The 14,013-nt window shown below is 47.8% G+C and overlaps 1 long non-coding RNA gene across 1 annotated transcript in view; it reads left to right on the plus strand.

The window, feature by feature from the left end:
- Window positions 1–489: 489 nt before the first annotated feature.
- Window positions 490–14,013, plus strand: part of LOC310835504 — a 59,153-nt gene continuing 45,629 nt past the window's right edge. Inside the window, exons 1-4 of the long non-coding RNA XR_014559683.1 lie at window positions 490–526; window positions 5,949–6,018; window positions 7,773–7,857; window positions 10,245–10,305. This is a non-coding gene — a long non-coding RNA (uncharacterized lncRNA). The remainder of the gene's footprint in view (window positions 527–5,948; window positions 6,019–7,772; window positions 7,858–10,244; window positions 10,306–14,013) is intronic.

Below are 14,013 nucleotides of genomic sequence, written 5' to 3' on the forward strand. Positions count from 1 at the left end.
CTGTTTATTTTCCTATCCATGTTTATTCCAGTACTGGCCACACGAGGGCACTGTTTATTTTCCTATTGAGGTCTATTCCAGTCCTGGCCACACAAGGGCACTGTTTATTTTCCTATCCATGTCTATTCCAGTACTGGCCACACGAGGGCACTGTTTATTTTCCTATTTATGTCTTTTCCAGTAATGGCAGCAGCCTTAACCGTATAGTATTTTTATTTATTGGAATTGGGGTCCCTTCCAGCTAGATGCACCATAATAATAATAATAATAATAATAATAATAATAATAAATTATATGATTCTGGGGAAAGGGCTTCAGAAAGAAGAAACAGGGGGGAAAGCACATTTCTTCCCGTTAGTCGTCTGCTGGCTCCTTTCCCACTTGATTCTTTCTTCCACTGCAATCTGGGCTGGACATATTCTATGTCTGCTTGGACGGGGACCCCTCTTGCCCTTCTTGGGAAAATAATCGACATTCTTGATCTTTCTTAGGTCTGAATTCCTGCTCTGAAAAGGAGGAGGAGGAAGTAACTTCGCCTGATGAAGGGAGAAGAGGAAGTGGAGGAAAAGTCAGCTGCAGACATGAAGGTAAAAGGGGAAAAATAGAAATATACACATAACATTTAAGAACATTTTTAAACCCCCCCAGTCCTGATATATCACACCGACCCCCCCTAACCAGCACAGTAAAAATACAGTAAATGCACACTTCTTCAGCATGCACACTTCTTCAGATACTTCTCGATAGCCTTAAGAGCTGGAAACTTGCACGGGCTGTTGATTTAAAGATGTCTATTCCAGTACTGGCCACACGAGGGCACTGTTTATTTTCCTATCCATGTCTATTCCAGTACTGGCCACACAAGGGCACTGTTTATTTCCCTATCTATGTCTATTCCAGTACTGGCCACACGAGGGCACTGTTTATTTCCCTATCCATGTCTATTCCAGTCCTGGCCACACGAGGGCACTGTTTATTTTCCTATCCATGTCTATTCCAGTACTGGCCACACGAGGGCACTGTTTATTTTCCTATCCATGTCTATTCCAGTACTGGCCACACGAGGGCACTGTTTATTTTCCTATCCATGTCTATTCCAGTACTGGCCACACGAGGGCACTGTTTATTTTCCTATCCATGTCTATTCCAGTACTGGCCACATGTGGGCACTGTTTATTTCCCTATCCATGTCTATTCCAGTCCTGGCCACACGAGGGCACTGTTTATTTTCCTATCTATGTCTATTCCAGTCCTGGCCACCCGAGGGCACTGTTTATTTTCCTATCTATGTCTATTCTAGTACTGGCCACACGAGGGCACTGTTTATTTTCCTATCTATGTCTATTCCAGTCCTGGCCACACGAGGGCACTGTTTATTTTCCTATCTATGTCTATTCCAGTCCTGGCCACCCGAGGGCACTGTTTATTTTCCTATCCATGTCTATTCTAGTACTGGCCACACGAGGGCACTGTTTATTTTCCTATTGAGGTCTATTCTAGTATTGGCCACACGAGGGCACTGTTTATTTCCCTATCTATGTCTATTCCAGTATTGGCCACACGAGGGCACTGTTTATTTCCCTATCTATGTCTATTCCAGTACTGGCCACCCGAGGGCACTGTTTATTTTCCTATCCATGTCTATTCCAGTACTGGCCACACGAGGGCACTGTTTATTTTCCTATCCATGTCTATTCCAGTACTGGCCACACGAGGGCACTGTTTATTTACCTATCCATGTCTATTCCAGTAATGGCCACACGGGTTCACTGTTTATTTTCCTATCCATGTCTATTCCAGTACTGGCCACACGAGGGCACTGTTTATTTACCTATCCATGTCTATTCCAGTAATGGCCACACGGGTTCACTGTTTATTTCCCTATCCATGTCTATTCCAGTCCTGGCCACCCGAGGGCACTGTTTATTTTCCTATTGAGGTCTATTCCAGTAATGGCCACACGAGGGCACTGTTTATTTTCCTATCCATGTCTATTCCAGTACTGGCCACAAGAGGGCACTGTTTATTTTCCTAAGCATGTCTATTCCAGTACTGGCCACACGAGGGCACTGTTTATTTTCCTATCCATGTCTATTCCAGTACTGGCCTCACGAGGGCACTGTTTATTTTCCTATTGAGGTCTATTCTAGTATTGGCCACACGAGGGCACTGTTTATTTCCCTATCTATGTCTATTCCAGTATTGGCCACACGAGGGCACTGTTTATTTCCCTATCTATGTCTATTCCAGTACTGGCCACCCGAGGGCACTGTTTATTTTCCTATCCATGTCTATTCCAGTACTGGCCACACGAGGGCACTGTTTATTTTCCTATCCATGTCTATTCCAGTACTGGCCACACGAGGGCACTGTTTATTTACCTATCCATGTCTATTCCAGTAATGGCCACACGGGTTCACTGTTTATTTCCCTATCCATGTCTATTCCAGTCCTGGCCACCCGAGGGCACTGTTTATTTTCCTATTGAGGTCTATTCCAGTAATGGCCACACGAGGGCACTGTTTATTTTCCTATCCATGTCTATTCCAGTACTGGCCACAAGAGGGCACTGTTTATTTTCCTATCCATGTCTATTCCAGTACTGGCCACACGTGGGCACTGTTTATTTTCCTATCCATGTCTATTCCAGTACTGGCCTCACGAGGGCACTGTTTATTTTCCTATCCATGTCTACTCCAGTACTGGCCACACGAGGGCACTTTTTATTTTTCTATTGAAGTCTATTCCAGTAATGGCAACAGCCTTAACCGTATAGTATTTTTATTTATTGGAATTGGGTCGGGGAAGCTCCCCTTTGCTACAGCAACACCAGAGTAACTGACTGTGATGATAATAATAATAATTAATTTATTATTTATATAAAATAAAGTGCAAATCTCCATTGCTTTCCCCCTCTGGCCACCCTTAGAATCAAAGAATCATAGAGTTGGAAGAGACCACAAGGGCCATCGAGTCAAACCCCCTGCCAAGAAGGAAATAATGTATTGGAAACTGTACCTGAACAATGTATTGTGCAGATGAAGCACTGCTTGAAGCCGTTGTTTTGTAACCAGCTAATTCCTCCAGATCCAAATTCCTCCACTTTTTATTAAATGCAGTTTCCTTCTGGTTCTTTCGCATTTTCCTGCCTTGCTGGGGGTTGGACTGGATGACCCTTGAGGTCCCTTCCAGCCAGATGCATAATAATAATAATAATAATAATAGTAATGAATTATATGATTCTTGGGAAAGGGCTTCAGAAAGAAGAAACAGGGGGGAAAGCACATTGCTTCCCGCTAGTCGTCTGCAGGCTCCTTTCCCGCTTGATTCTTTTTTCCACTGCAATCTGGGCTAGGAATATTCTATGTCTGCTTGGACGGGGACCCCTCTTGCCCTTCTTGGGAAAATAATGGACATTATTGATATTTCTTAGGTCTGACTTCCTGCTCTGAAAAGGAGGAGGAGGTAGAAACTTCGCCGGACGAAGGGAGAAGAGGAGGTGGAGGAAAAGTCAGCTGCAGGCATGAAGGTAAAAGGGGAAAAAATAGAAATATACATATAACACTAAAGAACATTTTTAAACCCCCCCAGTCCTGATATATCACACCGACCCCGCCTAACCAGCACAGTAAAAATACAGTAAAAATACAGGAAAGTGTTTTTATTTTTTTGATTGGCACATTCTGGCTTCCCCCACGTTGGTGAGGTTTGTCTCCTTTTCCTTTTCTTGTTAGGCCATCTAAAGGGGACAAAGCAATGGGTGGAAAACTGAATTTCTTCAGATGAACCCTTGCTTTAACCAGGTACCATATTTTTCTGAGACGGCCAGGCTAATCTCGATAGCCTTAAGAGCTGGAAACCTGCATGGGCTGTTGATTTAAAGAGGAAAACATGCACACACGGGAAAGAAATCCCCCAGGTTCCTGGACACAACCCACGCTTGATAATCACTCGGGTTTCATGAGTGGGATTTTATTTTCCTACTGTTTATTTTCCTATCCATGTCTATTCCAGTAATGGCCACACGGGTTCACTGTTTATTTTCCTATCTATGTCTATTCCAGTACTGGCCACACGAGGGCAATGTTTATTTTCCTATTGAGGTCTATTCCAGTAATGGCCACACGAGGGTACTGTTTATTTCCCTATCTATGTCTATTCCAGTACTGGCCACACGAGGGCACTGTTTATTTTCCTATCTATGTCTATTCCAGTAATGGCCACACGACGTCGCTGTTTATTTTCCTATCTATGTCTATTCCAGTACTGGCCACACGAGGGCACTGTTTATTTTCCTATTGAGGTCTATTCCAGTTATGGCCACACGAGGGCACTGTTTATTTTCCTATTGAGGTCTATTCCAGTAATGGCCACCCGAGGGCACTGTTTATTTTCCTATTGAAGTCTATTCCAGTAATGGCCACACAAGAGCACTGTTTATTTTCCTATCTATGTCTATTCCAGTACTGGCCACACGTGGGCACTGTTTATTTTCCTAACCATGTCTCTTCCAGTACTGGCCACACGTGGGCACTGTTTATTTTCCTAACCATGTCTCTTCCAGTAATGGCCACACGAGGGCACTGTTTATTTTCCTATTGAGGTCTATTCCAGTACTGGCCACACGAGGGCACTGTTTATTTTCCTATCGATGTCTATTCCAGTCCTTGCCACACGAGGGCACTGTTTATTTTCCTATCGATGTATATTCCAGTACTGGCCACACGAGGGCACTGTTTATTTTCCTTTTGCGGTCTATTCCAGTTATGGCCACACGAGGGCACTGTTTATTTTCCTTTTGAGGTCTATTCCAATTATGGCCACACGAGGGCACTGTTTATTTTCCTATTGAGGTCTATTCCAGTAATGGCCACCCGAGGGCACTGTTTATTTTCCTATTGAAGTCTATTCCAGTAATGGCCACACAAGAGCACTGTTTATTTTCCTATCTATGTCTATTCCAGTACTGGCCACACGAGGGCACTGTTTATTTTCCTATCTATGTCTATTCCAGTACTGGCCACACAAGGGCACTGTTTATTTTCCTATCCATGTCTATTCCAGTCCTGGCCACCCGAGGGCACTGTTTATTTCCCTATCCATGTCTATTCCAGTACTGGCCACACAAGGGCACTGTTTATTTTCCTATCTATGTCTATTCCAGTCCTGGCCACCCGAGGGCACTGTTTATTTCCCTATCCATGTCTATTCCAGTCCTGGCCACCCGAGGGCACTGTTTATTTCCCTATCCATGTCTATTCCAGTACTGGCCACACGAGGGTACTGTTTATTTTCCTATCGATGTCTTTTCCAGTAATGGCAACAGCCTTAACCGTATAGTATTTTAATTTATTGGAATTGGGTTGGGGAAGCTCCCCTTAGCTACAGCAACACCAGAGTAACTGGCTGTGATGCTAATAATAATAATTAATTTCTTATTTATATAAAATAAAGTGCAAATCTCCATTGCTTTCCCCCTCAGGCCACCCTTAATGTATTGGAAACTGAACCTGAACAATGTATTGTGCAGATGAAGCACTGCTTGAAGCCGTTGTTTTGTAACCAGCTAATTCCTCAAGATCCCAATTCCTCCACTTTTTATTAAATGCAGTTTCCTTGTGGTTCTTTTGTAGATTCCTGCCTTGCGGCGGGTTGGACTGGATGACCCTTGGGGTCCCTTCCAGCTAGATGCATAATAATAATAATAATAATAATAATAAATTATATGATTCTTTGGAAAGGGCTTCAGAAAGAATAAACCGGGGGGAAAGCACATTTCTTCCCGTTAGTCGTCTGCTGGCTGCTTTCCCACTTGATTCTTTCTTCCACTGCAATCTGGGCTGGACATATTCTATGTCTGCTTGGACGGGGACCCCTCTTGCCCTTCTTGGGAAAATAATGGACATTACTGATATTTCTTAGGTCTGAATTCCTTCTCTGAAAAGGAGGAGGAGGAAGAAACTTCGCCGGAAGAAGGGAGAAGAGGAGGTGGAGGAAAAGTCAGCTGCAGACATGAAGGTAAAAGGGGAAAAATAGAAATATACACATAACATTTAAGAACATTTTTAAACCCCCCCAGTCCTGATATATCACACCGACCCCGCCTAACTAGCACAGTAAAAATACAGTAAAAATACAGGAAAGTGTTTTTATTTCTTTGATTGGCACCTCCTGGCTTCCCCACACGTTGGTGAGGTTTGTTTCCTTTTCCTTTTCTTGTTAGGCCATCTAAAGGGGACACAGCAATGGGTGGAAAACTGAATTTCTTCAGATGAACCATTGCTTTAACCAGGTACCATATTTTTCTGAGAGGGCCAGGCTAATCTCAAAACAAAATAAAAAAATTCCTTCCAGTAGCACCTTAAAGACCAACTAAGTTAGTTTTAGATAGAGCTTTCGTGTGCATGCACACTTCTTCAGATACCTCTCGATAGCCTTAAGAGCTGGAAACCTGCATGGGCTGTTGATTTAAAGAGGAAAACATGCGCACACGGGAAAGAAATCCCCCAGGTTCCTGGACACAACCCACGCTTGATATTCACTCAGGTTCCAGGGGTGGCATTTTATTTTCCTACTGTTTATTTTCCTATCTATGTCTATTCCAGTACTGGCCACACGAGGGCACTGTTTATTTTCCTATTGAGGTCTATTCCAGTCCTGGCCACACAAGGGCACTGTTTATTTTCCTATCCATGTCTATTCCAGTAATGGCCACACGAGGGCACTGTTTATTTTCCTATTGAGGTCTATTCCAGTAATGGCCACACGAGGGCACTGTTTATTTTCCTATTGAAGTCTATTCCAGCACTGGCCACACGAGGGCACTGTTTATTTTCCTATTTATGTCTTTTCCAGTAATGGCAGCAGCCTTAACCGTATAGTATTTTTATTTATTGGAATTGGGGTCCCTTCCAGCTAGATGCAACATAATAATAATAATAATAATAATAATAAATTATATGATTCTGGGGAAAGGGCTTCAGAAAGAAGAAACAGGGGGGAAAGCACATTTCTTCCCGTTAGTCGTCTGCTGGCTCCTTTCCCACTTGATTCTTTCTTCCACTGCAATCTGGGCTGGACATATTCTATGTCTGCTTGGACGGGGACCCCTCTTGCCCTTCTTGGGAAAATAATCGACATTCTTGATATTTCTTAGGTCTGAATTCCTGCTCTGAAAAGGGCACTGTTTATTTCCCTATCGATGTCTATTCCAGTCCTGGCCACACGAGGGCACTGTTTATTTTCCTATCGAGGTCTATTCCAGTATTGGCCACACGAGGGCACTGTTTATTTTCCTATCGATGTCTTTTACAGTATTGCTGGGAAACACACAAATGTCTGGGACTCTTTTGGATCTTATGGATAGAAATCCTGCAGGAGCCTTCATCTGAGGGCAGCCCTGTTTAGGGAAGCTTTTAATGTTGAAGTGGTTATTGTATTTGAGTGTTTTGTTGGAAGCCGCCCAGAGTGGCTGGGGAAACCCAGCCAGATGGGCGGGATATAAATAATAGCTTCTTATTATTATTCACCATGGGGTTAGTACCTTCTGCAACTTTTTTCTGAGATGTACCTGTGAACAAAAAATAGGATCCTGATAGCAGTCTCCTTTGTTGCATTGCCTGCATGTTCTTGTGTTGTTGCTTTAGGTGGCCTGCTTATATGAGCTGAAATTGCGCTTATATACTGCAAAATGCATGTTTTGACCAAATACTTACTGACTTCTTGCTGCTGCTAGTGGCCTAAATTCAGACCTGCTTTTTGTTTCCTTGCAGAGATCACCGAAGAGCAGCTTTTGGTTAGGATGCCTACAGAACAAGGACATCATCCAGAACTGGATCCCACTGGATGCCTCAGCAGGTAGTCCATCGTTCTCTCTTTCTCTTAGGGAATCTCCTGGGTGCTGGCCAGGGTGTGATCCGTGGCCTGACTGCGTGAAATACAAGCACCCAGAGTGGAGCCCCAGACTCGGCTTGGAGGCGCACACTCCGTTTGTGGGAGGTGGGAGCAAATGCATTGGTGGGGAGGGTCTGCTGGGAAAGGAAGCTCCAGCTCCAAAAGATCAAGAAGACCCTTGAGCAGGAATGAATCTCACTTCCTAAGACTCAAGGCCATCGAAGGGGAAATACAGTTCAAACAGATAAAATATTCCTGAGAAAATTCCATTCCTCAGCAGTTGGAACTGAGTGGTTAGAGGTAGGTTTGGGGCTGAACTAAAAGTTGTGAAATTCATTTTTCTGAAGGAAATGCTCCCTTTGAGGCTATGACCTTGACGGGAGAAGTACTTTGTGGTGGGAGAGAAGGTTGCTTCAAGTTTGGTTAGCTATTAGTCTTCTCAAAACCAGAATTGGTGTTAATGTGAAGAATCCTGAAACTACACATAATGTGAAATGTTGAGAAATGCGACTCAGCCAGGAAGCTTGGGGCCAGGTCATCAGCATAGCCAGGGTCTTTGTTGGAGGGCAGGACTTTGGAAAGGGGGACAGAGCCAATGGAATTGGTCAGATGGTTAAGGATTTCTAGTGCTGCCCCCCCCCCCCGCTCCCCCTTGGCTACATCAATGGGCCAGGTACTAATTCTGGATCCATTGAGATCAAGTTCATTTGTATGCTTCCGAGTCCAAATAAAATAAATGAGATAAATTAAAAGTTTGAAAGGGGAAATAATTAAAAAGCCAGATTCAAATTCCTAATTGGAAATAACTTACACCTAGAAATTATCATGAATTCTATTCCAGCCCTGGCCACACAGGGTCACTGTTTACTTTCCTATTGATGTTTATTCCAGTAATGGCCACACAGGGTCACGGTTTACTTTAGTACAGTGGTGCCCCGCAAGACGAACGCCTCGCAAAACGAAAAACTCGCAAGACGAAAGAGTTTTCCGTTTTTGAGTCGTTCCGCAAGACGAATTTCCCTATGGGCTTGCTTTGCAAGAAGAAAGCCCATAGGGAAATCTCCGGGGACCTCTTTTAAATGCTGGCGGTGGGGAGCAAAGCCTTTCGCCCCCCTCCGGCCTTCAGAAGAGGTCCAGGAAGGCCGGCGGGGGCCAAAAGGCTTTGCTCCCCACCGCCAGCATTTTAAAAGCAGTCCGGGATAACAGGGAATTGCACTGCACTTTCCCGCTATCCCGGACCGCTTTTAAAATGCTGGCCGTCGGGAGCAAAGACTTTCGCCCACCGCCTGCCTTCCCGGGATAGTGGAGTAGCGCAGCGCGTTTCTCCGCTATCCCGATGGCTTTTGAAGGCAGGCGGGGGGGGGAGCAAAGACTTTCGCCCTCCGCCAGCCTTCAGAAGGGGTCCTGGACCTCTTCTAAAGGCCGGCGGGGGGTGAAAGTCTTTGCTCCCCCCCGCCTGCCTTCAAAAGCTGTCGGGATAGCGGAGAAACGGCAGAGAGATCTCCGCTGTCCCAGGGACTTTTAAAATGCTGGGGGTTGGCAGCGAAAGCTTCGCTGCCGCCCGCCAGCATTTTAAAATCGCCCCAGGACAGCGGAGGCTTCGCTGCCGCCTGCCAGCTTTTTAAAATCCGCTGTCCCGGGGGCTTTTAAAATGCTGGCGGTCGATAGCAAAGCCCTCCTGTCCCCGGAGCTTGCGGGGCGGGAGGTGGGGAGAAGGGCTTTTCTTCCCACCGCCAGCCTTCAGAACAGCCTTCTGAAGGCTGGCGGTGGGAAAAAAAGCCCTTGCCCCCCCCCCCCCAGCCTTCAGAAGAGGTCGGGGGACAGACTGTCCCCGGACCTGGTCTGAAGGTGGTTTCCATAGGAACGCATTGATTGATTTTCAATGCATTCCTATGGGAAACCGTGCTTCGCAAGACGAAAAACTCGCAAGACGAAAAAACTTGCGGAACGAATTAATATCGTCTTGCGAGGCACCACTGTATTAATTTCTATTCCAGTAATGCTTTATATGCTTTCCAAGCTGTGTATGGGGGCTTAAAATAAATAACGAAACAAAGCAGCAGAGAGTAGCAATTGAAACAGACCCCCCCCCCCAATCAGCATTGTTCGAATGATCTCTAGTGTAAATGGAAGGAGACATATCTTTTAGGATCTCTTCTGTATATCTGAGGCAGGTGGGTTTGTGTGCCTGTGGCCTTTGTTGCAGGGAGGAGGTCTGTGTGTGGGTTTGTGGGTTTGGTGGTTGTTCTCTTCTGGGTTTTTCAGAAGAGCTGCCTCGGAGGCTAGGAGTTGGCCAAGGTAGATCAAAAGAACAGACCAAAGCTGTATTTTCTTCTTTATTTTCTTCCTAGATGGGCTGTTCTGCATCTGGCACAACTGGATGCCCAAGGCTGCCATTGGGGCGCAGAGCAGGTGAGGAGCGTCAGCATGACTGTCTAGTTTTTCATTTGTGATGATTTTTTTTTTATGTACACAAATATCCATGCATGACTGCCAGACACTTCTCTTGGCCTTTATTATGACCTTTATTATTTATTTAGTTTTAGTTACATTTTTTAATGTTTATATATACACACACATATACATATATATACACACACACACACACACACACATATACATATACACACACACATCTACAGTACATACATATATATATACACACAGTACATACACACATATAAACACACACATATATATGCATGCACACACACACACACACAGATATACTGCATATATACACACACACGCACACACACATCTACAGTACATACATACATATATAAATATATACATACATACATACACACACGCACAGTACATACACACACATATATATACAGTACATGCACACACAGATATACTGCATATATACAATACATAGACACACATATACACAGTACACATACATATATATACAGTACACACACACACACACATATACATATATATACACACACACACACACACACACATATATACATATACACACACACATCTACAGTACATACATATATATATACACACAGTACATACACACATATAAACACACACATATATATGCATGCACACACACACACAGATATACTGCATATATACACACACACACACGCACACACACATCTACAGTACATACATACATATATAAATAAATATATACATACATACATACACACACGCACAGTACATACACACACATATATATACAGTACATGCACACACAGATATGCTGCATATATACAATACATAGACACACATATACACAGTACACATACATATATATACAGTACACACACACACAGATATACTGCATATATACAATACATAGACACACATATACACAGTACACATACATATATATACAGTACACACACACACACACACACACACACATATATATATACAGTGTGTGTGTGTGTGTGTACATACACCTATATAAGCAGTACACACACACACACATATAAACATATAAATATACGTGTCTTTATGTTTATATATATACACACATATATACAATACACACACACATATACATTATGCAGTACATACATACGCACAAACATATATTATGCAGTACACACACACACGCACACGCACAAACACACACAGTACATACACGCACACACATCTACAGTACATACACACATATAAACAAACACACATATATATATATAGTGTGTATACATACACCTATATAAACAGTACATACACACACACATATACACAAATATAAATATACGTCTGTGTGTCTTTATGTTTATATATATACACACCTATATACAGTACACACACACAAATATATTATGCAGTACATACACCCATGTACACACACACACACACATATACAGCACACACATAAACAGTACCTACACACACATATAAACAGACAAACAAACACATATATGTACACACAGTACATACTGTATTTTTGGCCCCATAGGACGCACCAAGTTTTTTTGGGGGGGGGGGATTTTATTTTCGCTCAAGCCGCTTGTGGGGCTGGCAGTGGGGAGAAGCGCTCTTCTCCCCACTGCCCGCCTGCAGGCCAGGTCCGGGGACAGCGGGAAGACGCGCTGCGCCTCCCCCCCGTCCCCGGAACTTGTGGGGCTGGCAGTGGGGAGAAGAGCGCTTCTCCCCACTGCCAGCCCCACAAGCTCCGGGAACAGCGGGAAGACGCGCTGCACCTCCCTGCTGTCCCCGGAGCCTGTGGGGCTGGCAGTGGGGAGAAGCGCTCTTCTCCCCACTGCCCACCTGCAGGCCAGGTCCGGGGACAGCGGGAAGACGCGCTGCGCCTCCCCGCTGTCCCCTGAACCTGTGGGGCTGGCAGTGGGGAGAAGCGCTCTTCTCCCCACTGCCCGCCTGCAGGCCAGGTCCGGGGACAGCGGGAAGACGCGCTGCGCCTCCCCCCCGTCCCCGGAACTTGTGGGGCTGGCAGTGGGGAGAAGAGCGCTTCTCCCCACTGCCAGCCCCACAAGCTCCGGGAACAGCGGGAAGACGCGCTGCGCCTCCCTGCTGTCCCCGGAGCCTGTGGGGCTGGCAGTGGGGAGAAGCGCTCTTCTCCCCACTGCCCGCCTGCAGGCCAGGTCCGGGGACAGCGGGAAGACGCGCTGCGCCTCCCTGCTGTCCCCGGAGCTTGTGGGGCTGGCAGTGGGGAGAAGCGCTCTTCTCCCCACTGCCCGCCTGCAGGCCAGGTCCGGGGACAGCGGGAAGACGCGCTGCGCCTCCCTGCTGTCCCCGGAGCTTGTGGGGCTGGCAGTGGGGAGAAGCGCTCTTCTCCCCACTGCCCGCCTGCAGGCCAGGTCCGGGGACAGCGGGAAGACGCGCTGCGCCTCCCTGCTGTCCCCGGAGCTTGTGGGGCTGGCAGTGGGGAGAAGCGCTCTTCTCCCCACTGCCCGCCTGCAGGCCAGGTCCGGGGACAGCGGGAAGACGCGCTGCGCCTCCCCCCCGTCCCCGGAACCTGTGGGGCTGGCAGTGGGGAGAAGCGCTCTTCTCCCCACTGCCCGCCTGCAGGCCAGGTCCGGGGACAGCGGGAAGACGCGCTGCGCCTCGCCTGCTGTCCCCGGAGCTTGTGGGGCAGTGGGGAGAAGCGCTCTTCTCCCCACTGCCCGCCTGCAGGCCAGGTCCGGGGACAGCGGGAAGACGCGCTGCGCCTCCCTGCTGTCCCCGGAGCTTGTGGGGCTGGCAGTGGGGAGAAGCGCTCTTCTCCCCACTGCCCGCCTGCAGGCCAGGTCCGGGGACAGCGGGAAGACGCGCTGCGCCTCCCCCCCGTCCCCGGAACCTGTGGGGCTGGCAGTGGGGAGAAGCGCTCTTCTCCCCACTGCCCGCCTGCAGGCCAGGTCCGGGGACAGCGGGAAGACGCGCTGCGCCTCCCTGCTGTCCCCGGAGCTTGTGGGGCTGGCAGTGGGGAGAAGCGCTCTTCTCCCCACTGCCCGCCTGCAGGCCAGGTCCGGGGACAGCGGGAAGACGCGCTGCGCCTCCCCCCCGTCCCCGGAACCTGTGGGGCTGGCAGTGGGGAGAAGCGCTCTTCTCCCCACTGCCCGCCTGCAGGCCAGGTCCGGGGACAGCGGGAAGACGCGCTGCGCCTCCCCCCCGTCCCCGGAACCTGTGGGGCTGGCAGTGGGGAGAAGCGCTCTTCTCCCCACTGCCCGCCTGCAGGCCAGGTCCGGGGACAGCGGGAAGACGCGCTGCGCCTCCCCCCCGTCACCGGAACTTGTGGGGCTGGCAGTGGGGAGAAGCGCGCTTCTCCCCACTGCCAGCCCCACAAGCTCCGGGAAGACGCGCTGCGCCTCCCTGCTGTCCCCGGAGCTTGTGGGGCAGTGGGGAGAAGCGCTCTTCTCCCCACTGCCCGCTGCAGGCCAGGTCCGGGGACAGCGGGAAGACGCGCTGCGCCTCCCTGCTGTCCCCGGAGCTTGTGGGGCAGTGGGGAGAAGCGCTCTTCTCCCCACCGCCCCCTGCAGACCAGGCAGGCACACGTCTCCCCGCCGGCCTCCTCCACACTACATCGGGAGACAGCAGGATGGCGCCATTCCGCCTCCCCGCTGTCCCCCGACCTTGTGGGGCTGGCTGTGCGGCTCTCCTGAAGCCTGGAGAGCGTGAGGGGTCGTGCGCACCGACCCCTCT

This window comes from Podarcis gaigeae, assembly GCF_964106915.1.
Source record: "Podarcis gaigeae genome assembly, chromosome: 18".
NCBI classification, from domain to species: domain Eukaryota; kingdom Metazoa; phylum Chordata; class Lepidosauria; order Squamata; family Lacertidae; genus Podarcis; species Podarcis gaigeae.